The sequence below is a fragment of the Vombatus ursinus genome, unplaced genomic scaffold (assembly GCF_900497805.2).
Source record: "Vombatus ursinus unplaced genomic scaffold, bare-nosed wombat genome assembly UNPS02009573.1, whole genome shotgun sequence".
Lineage (NCBI taxonomy): Eukaryota > Metazoa > Chordata > Mammalia > Diprotodontia > Vombatidae > Vombatus > Vombatus ursinus.
Window position 1 is genome coordinate 8,352,764 of NW_020949351.1, and position 8,529 is coordinate 8,361,292.

Sequence of the window (8,529 nt, forward strand, 5' to 3'; positions counted from 1 at the left end):
TGCTTCATTGAACATATTTTGTATTACTGTCAGATTTTATATCTGTCTCTGAACACATCTTATAACAGTCAAAGGAGGTTGCGAACTAATTTGTTTCATAAAATGATAATTTCTATTCACATTCAAAATTATACTGCATTTTTAATGTTTGTTTACCTATTGATCAAAGAGTTCAATTCCATGACTTTTGCTTGCTCCTCACTTAGTTATACTTATCGCAATCTGATGACTGAGCAAATACATAATTTTCCTTAAATTTTAATTTTTCAGCAATATGACTATCATTTTGACATCATGGTGCTTATTTTACATGTTGTTTACTAAACAAAATAAAAAAACCTCCTTTTGGATATTTAGATTGAAATTGGAAATTTTATCATGATGATTGAACTTTCATGATGTCTAAAAAGAAGAAAAAATACTGAACTGAATGAGGAGAAAAGTCTATCTTCACCAGTGAAAAGAGCAAGAGAAAAACATTAATCTTTTGACTGCAGTATTGAAGTCTAGGTAAAATCTTTAAAATGCCATGGAAGAGTCAATCAAAGGAAGAAAAGTAGAAAAGAGTCCAGCTATCATATTATACGATCATAGGATTATAGGCTTCATAAGTCAAATCAATTTTTTTTTAGTTTTTATTAATGTTCTGTTTCTTACATCAAATACCATAGTTATCCCAACCATCCCTCTCCCTTAGCCTTCCAGAAAGCCATCCTATATGACAAATAGCATTTTTTGGGGGGAAAAAATGGATTGATACACTGATTGATACATTGAAAATAATCTGAAAGCATGTTCTATTTGTGGAACTCGAATCTTTTTGAAAGAATAGTTTGGGGATGTTGTCTAATATCTATTTATTCAAGTTCTGATTGATTTTTATATTTTTTATATTTACTTTTGACTTTTTATTATTATTATGTGTGTTATTATTCTTTCTATTTACATTATTGTTATCACTATATGTATAGTTTTCTTGGATTTTCCCATGTTTCTTTGTATTCATCATACAAATCATTCTTGTTTTTTCATTCAATTTTACTTTACTATCAGTTTTGTTTTGCTATTTTTACTTCCCCTGCCCCACATTGAGAAGGCAAGAAATACGAAACCCATTACAAATAGAAAATCATGAAAAATAAATTTCCATATTAGCCATGTTCTAAACTTTAAAAGAAAGAGAAAGAAAAAAAAAGAAGGAAAGAAGGAAGGAATGGAGAGAGAGAGGGAGAGGGAGAGAGAGAGAGAGAGAGAGAGAGAGAGTGCTTTAATCTACACTTTGCAGCCATCAGTTCTCTATCTGGAAGTAAACATCATTTTTCATCATGGGTCCTTTGGAATTTTACTGACCAGTTACTAAGTATTTCACAGTTGATTATATTTACAATATTGTTCTTATTGGATGAATTATTCTCCTGGTCCTGCTTACTTGACTTTGAATCTGTTTATATAAGCCCTCTGAGGTTTTGAAACCATACCCTTCATCATTTCTTATAGCTCAATAATATTCTATCACATTCATATACCGTAACTTGTTCAGCCACAACCCCATAAAGGGACATTAGTTTCCAATCCTTTACAATCATAAAAGAGATGTTATGAATATTTTTGTACACATGCCATTTCTCTGTCTTTTTTTTGTAATTTCTTGGGGATGAACAAGAAGTATTGATGTATTAAATAGCTTTTTGGGTATAGATTTACATTGTTTTCCAGAATGGTTGGGCTAGTTCAGGGTTCCACCAACAATACTTTAGCATTTATAATTTTTTTTCCACATTGCATAAGTTCATATAAGTCTTCTCAGGTATTTTTGAACTCATTCAGTTCGTAATTTTTTATAGCACAATAGTATTTCATCATAATAATATAGCATAACTTATTCAGTCATTTCCCAATTGATAGGCATGTCATACTTTTCCAATTTTTTTGTCACCATAAAAAAGGTACAAATAATTTTGTACAAATAGGTCCTTTTTCTTTTAGCCACTTCCTTATTTATTTTTAGTTTTCAACATTCACATTTACAAGATTTTGATTTTTAAATTTTCTCCCCTTCCCTTCACTCCCCCTTCCCCAAGATAGTACACAATCTGATATAGGTTACATATGTGCAATCATATTGAATGTATTTCCACATTAGTCATATTATGAAGAAGAATCAGAACCAAAGAGAAACACCATGAGAAACAAAAAAAGAGAAAAAGTATACTTTGATCTGCATTCAGACTCCACAGTTCTTTCTCTGGATGTGGATAGCATTTTCCGTCATGAGTCCCCTGGAATTGTCTTACATCATTACACTGTTGAGAAGAGCTAATTGTATCAAAGTTGGTCATCACACGATGTTGCTGTTACTGTGTACAATATTCTCCTTGTTCTCCTCACTTCACTCAGCATAAGTTAATGTAAGTCTCTCTAGGTTTTTCTGAAATTTGCCTGCTCATCATGGAACAATAGTATTCCATTACATTCGCATACCTCAACTTGTTCAGTCATTCCCCAACTGATGGGTATCCCCTCAATTTCCAATTCTCTGCCACCACAAAAAAGAACTGCTATCAATATTTGTACATGCGAGTTCTTTCCCTTTTTTAATGATCTCTTTGAGATATCAACCTAGAAGTGTTATTGCTAGGTCAAAGGATATGCAGTGTTTTATAGCCCTTTGGACATAGTCCCAAACTGTGCTGCAGAATGGTTGGAGTATTTCACAACTGCACCAACAATGCATTAGTGTTCCAATTTTCCCACATCTTCTCCAACATTTATCATTTTTTTCTGTTTTGTCATTTTGGCCAATCTGATAGGTGTGATGTAGTACCTTAGAGTTGTCTTAATTTGCATTTCTGTAATTAATATTGATTATATATAAATTTATATATATTATGTATCATAAAAAAGTAAACAGGAATAAAAAACATTGTTCAATAAGGTTAAACAGTTTACATCCATACACGGGGATATGATACTTATAACTTTTGAGAACTGTATCTTTATTATGACATTTAGAAGGGGTGTGCATTGTTGGTGGGGCTGTGAACTGATCCAAACATTCTGGAAAGCAATTTGCAACTATGCCCAAGGGCTATAAAACTGTGCATACCCTTTGATCCAGTAATACCACTATTAGATTTGCATCCTACAGATCCAAACATTCTGGAAAGCAATTTGGAACTATGCCCAAGGGCTATAAAACTGTGCATACCCTTTGATCCAGTAATACCACTATTAGATTTGCATCCTACAGAGATCATAAAAACAAGAAAAGGACCCACAATTACAAAAAAAAAATTTATAACAGCTTTTTTGTGGTGGTAAAGAATTGGAAATTAAGAGGATGTGCATCAATTGAGGAATGACTGAACAAGTTGTGGCATATATATATGTGTGTGTGTGTGTGTGTGTATTTATATATATATATATATGTAATGGAATATTATTGTTCTATAAGAAATGATGAGCAGTCAGATTTCAGAAAAATCTGGAAAGACTTCCATGAACTGATGCTGAGTGAAGTGACTAGAACCAGTAGAAGATTGTTCAGGTCAACAGCAACATGGTACCATGACTGTCTATGATAGACTTACTTCTTCTCAGCAATACAATGATGCAATACAATTCCAAAAGTTTCATGATTGAAAATGTTATCTTCATCCAGAGAAAAAAAAGTATGGATTCTGAATGCAGAATGAAGCATGTTATTTTCTCTCTTTTGTTGTTGTTTTTTTTCTTTCTTACAATTTTTCCATTTTCTTCTGATTCTTCTTTCATGACATGTCTACTGTGAAATATGTTTAATATGATTGTATATGTACAGGTTATATCAAATTGCTTACCATCTTAGGGAGGGGAGTGGGAGGGTTAGAGGGAGAAAAAAAATTGGAATTTAAAACCTTAGAAAAGTGTATGTTGAAAACTATCTTTACATGTAATTGGAAAAATATATATACTATTACGTGGAAAAAAATTCAAATTCCTTTCCCTCCTATTTCCTTGTTGGATAAGATGAATTTCTATATTCAATTCAGTGTGTGCATGACTATCTTCCCTCCCAGAAACAGTACATATGACATTAAGTTCAAGTATTGTCAATTATCTTCCCCTACTTCTCTCCATTGTATAAACTCTATTTGTGGTGATGGTGCTACTGGTGCATTCCATTCCTGACCACTCCATGCTAGAGTGTCTACAGATGTCTCTGTCTCTCTCTCTCCATCTTTCTAAGTTGCCCTAGGCTGGAAAATGATTCACTGTTGCTTTTTCTTGACTTTCCCAATGAGAGTTGGGTCATTGTTGGAAAGTATGTGAAGAAGATAATATACAATTGTCACTTTCTGTTGATATCTCCAATTTTCTTGAAGAGATTTCTTGTCTTCTTCATTCTGTTTTCTTCTATTACTTTGTATTGCTCATTTACAGAAAACAAAACAACTTTGTAACTCTCCTTGCTAGTCTCTGGAATTTTGAATTCAGTTGGGTATATATTTCTTTTTCTCCTTTAGTTTTTGCTTTCCTTTTTCCTTCAACTATTTTTTTTTAATTTTTAACAAGTGTTTTTAAAACTTTGGGTTACAAATTTTCTCCCTTCCTTCCTCCCCACCCACCCTCATTGAAAAGGCAAGCATCTCGATACAGGTTATAGATGTGTAGTCATGCAAAACATTTCCATAGTAGTCCTGTTGTGAAAAAACTAAGTATATTTCCCTTCATCCTATCCTACCCCCCATTTATTCTATTCTCTCTTTTGACCCTGTCCCTCCTCAGAAGTGTTTACTTTTGACTATCCCCTCCCTCAATCTGCCCTCCCATCTATCAACAACCTGCTCTCTTGTCCCCTTCCCCCTTTATTTTCCTGTAGAGTAAAATAGATTTCCATACCCCATTATGTATGTTATTCCCTCCTTAAGCCAAATCCTATGAGAATAAGATTCACTCATTCCCTATCACCTTAACGCATTTCCCCTCCACTGTAAAAGCCTTTTCTTGTCTGTTTCATGTGATATATTTTACCTCATTCCACTTCTCCCTTTCTCCTTCTCCCAGTATAATCTTCTCCCACCCCTTAATTTTATTTTCCAGATATCCCTTCATCTTCAACTCACCCTGTGTCCTCTATCTATCTATACAAACATAATTTTTCCCTCCCACTACCCTAATACTGACAAAGGACTCATGAGTTACAAATATCATCTTTCCCTGCAGGAATATAAACAGTTCAATATTAATAAGTCTCTTATGATTTCTTTTTCCTGTTTACCTCTTCCATGTTTCACTTGAGTCTTGTATTTGAAGGTCAAATTTTCTATTCGGCTCTGGTCTTATCCACAGGAATGCTTCAAAGTCCTCTATTTCATTGAATGACCATTTTTACCCTGAAGGATTATACTCAGTTTTGCTGGGTAGGTGATTCTAGGTTGTAGTCCTAATTCCTTTTACCTCCGGAATATCATACTCCATGCCCTCCGGACCCTTAATGTAGAAGCTGCTAAATCTTGTGCTATCCTGATTGTGTTTCCACAATACTTGAATTATTTTTTTCTGGCTGCTTGTAATATTTTCTCCTTGACCTGGAAACTCTGGAATTTGGCTACAATATTCCTAAGAGTTTTTCTTTGAGGATCTCTTTCAGGAGGAGATCAGTGGATTCTTTCAATTTCTATTTTGCCCTCTGGTTCTAAAATATCAAGGCAGTTTTCCTTGATAATTTCTTGAAAGATGATGTCTAGGCTCTTTTTTTTATCATGGCTTTCAGATAGTCCAATAATTTTTAAGTTCTTTCTCCTAGATCTATTTTCCAGGTCAGTTTTTTTTCCAATGAGATATTTCACATTCTCTTCTATTTTTTCATTCCTTTTGGTTAGTGTTACATTGCTTTGATTTCTCAAATTGTCCCTATCTTCCAATTTCTCCATTCTAATTTTTAAGGAAGTATTTTCTTCAGTAAGCTTTTGGACTTCCTTTTCCATTTGACTAAGTTTGCTTTTAAGGGCATTCTTCTCCTCATTGGCTTTTTGGACCTCTTTTGCCATTTGGGTTAGGCTATTTTTTAAGGTGTTATTTTCTTCAGTATTTTTTTGGGGTCTCCTTTAGCATCACTCTCAGTTTTTCCTCTACTTCTCTTACTTGCTTCTCAAAATCCTTTTTGAGCTCTTCTATGGCCTGGGACCAATTCATATTTTTCTTGGAGGCTTTGGATGTAGGAGCTTTGCATGTTTTGTCTTCTTCTGGTTGTATGTTTTGATCTTCTTTGTCATCAAAGTAAGATAATATAGTCTGACATTTTTTGTGCTGCTTGCTCATGATTCTGGCCAATTACTTGAGTTGTAAACTCTTTGTTAAGGTAGATGTCTGTTTCCAGTGTGGAGAATATACTGTCCCAAGCTTCAAGGGTTTTGTGCAGCTGTGTTCAGAAATACTTCTAGGGACCTGTAAATTTTCAGTTCTTCCAAGGTGGTATGATAAAGGGTGAGATGTTTACTCCTTTCCTGGCCTGTGCTCTGGTCTATGAGCACTCTTTTCTGTCTTGGAACTGTGAGGAGGGTTTCCTCTCCACAGCCACTACAAGCTCCACCACACCAGCGTTCCTCCTTGCCCTAGGACTACTACCCAGAACTGCGTCCCAGATCCAAGCACAGGTAAAGCAAGAGAATTCTGCACCAGCAGAGAGATTCCTGCAATCCCCTTCTGATCAGCCACTGGATTCCCCCTTTGTCTGTGGGCTGGAAGCTCAGGAGGCAGCCGCTGCCCCGAGGGTATGCTCAGAACTTGCAGCTAAGACAGCTCCTTTTCTCACTGCAGTCACAGACTTTTACCACTGACCTTCTAAGTTGTCTTTGGTGCTCGTGGGTTGAGAAGTCTGGAAACTGCCACAGCGGCCCTCGATTCAGTCCTCTGAAGCCTGCTCCAGGGTCACTGCTGCCTGCGCGCCCACGCTGAACTGTGCTCCTCTCCCAGCCTGGAGCGATATACCTTTGCAATGAACTATTCAGGCTGTCTTGGGCTGGAAATTTTTTTCACTCTGTCTTTTTCTGGGTTTTGCTGCTTTAGAATTTGTTTAGAGCCATTTTTTATAGGTATTTGGAGGGGTTTGGGGGAGAGCTTAAGCAAGTCACTGCATTTACTCTGCCATCTTGGCTCTGCCTTCTTCAACTATTTGTAAAGAGTCATTAGACAGCCATTTTGCTTTCTTGCTTTTTCTTTGGTAATTTTTTTTTAATTGTTGGCTCCGGTATAGTATTGCAAACCTCTTTCCAAAATTTTTTCAGGCACTCTATGTATCAGACCTAAGTCGTTTAATCTATTCATCACTTCCAGTTAATATTCATGAGATGTTATTTAGGTTATAACTATAAGGTCTGATGATTTTCCCTACTTTCTTCAAGTTAAATCTGAATTTTGCAATAAGAAGCCCACGATCTGATCACAATCAGTTCCAGGAATCATTATAGCTGACTGTGTAGAACTTCTTCACCTTCAGCTGCAAAGTATATAATCAATCTGAGTTTGATATCGAGTATCTGGTGAAGTCCCTGTGTAGAGTTATCTTTTGGGTTACTGAAAGAGTGTTTGCCATGACCAGCAAGCTGTCTTGACCAAACTCTATTGGTCTCTGACCTGCTTAATTTTGTATTTCAAGGCCAAAATTGCCATTATTTCAATTATCTTTTGATTTTTTTTCCTTTAACATTCTAATCTCCTGTGTTCAGTGAAATATCTTTTTTTTATATTATTTCTATAATATGTTGTAGGCCCTCATAGGACTGAACAACGTTGGCCTTTTCAACATCAGTGATTGGAGAATAAACTTGTATTACTATTACGTTTAATGGTTTTCCTTGCATTCAAATAGATCTTTTATTATTTTTGAGATTATACCCCAATACTTCTCCCTCCTCCTTTTTTTTGACTATGAGGGTTAGTCCATTTCTTCTAAGGAATTCTTGCCCACAGTAGTAAGTAATAGTCACCTGAATTAAATTCATCTATTCCCACCCATTTAAGTTCACTGGCATACAAGGTTCAATGTTTAATCTTTCCGACTCCTGTTCACATTTTAGTTTCCTATAAAACACAGATATTTACAGCATTGTACTTTACTTTCAAAACCAGACACAGCTACAGATAAGTTTTCTTTCAGCTTTGCCCCAGACACTTCATTCTTTCTGGAGCCCCTTTTAGATGTCCTCTGCTTTCCTCCAGTCACATGTTAGATACCTTCTGACCTGAGGCATTCATCTTCTGGTGTTATTCCTTTTATCATTTTATCTGAGGAAAGAAGAAGATAGAATAGACTCGAATAGATTCTATGGTTCAATATATAACCAAATAGCATTTTCAGAAAAATATTGGGATTAAAATATTATCTTTTGTGATATAAAGGTGCTTAGGATTGTTTTAAGTGTTGAACAATTTCTTAAATGCCATCCAGTCCCTCTCCTATTTAATCCTAATTCATTGTGAATACATTTTCCACTTATTCCAGGAAAATGTAGTGATCAAGTAAATGCAGGAGAACTTCGTGTTATA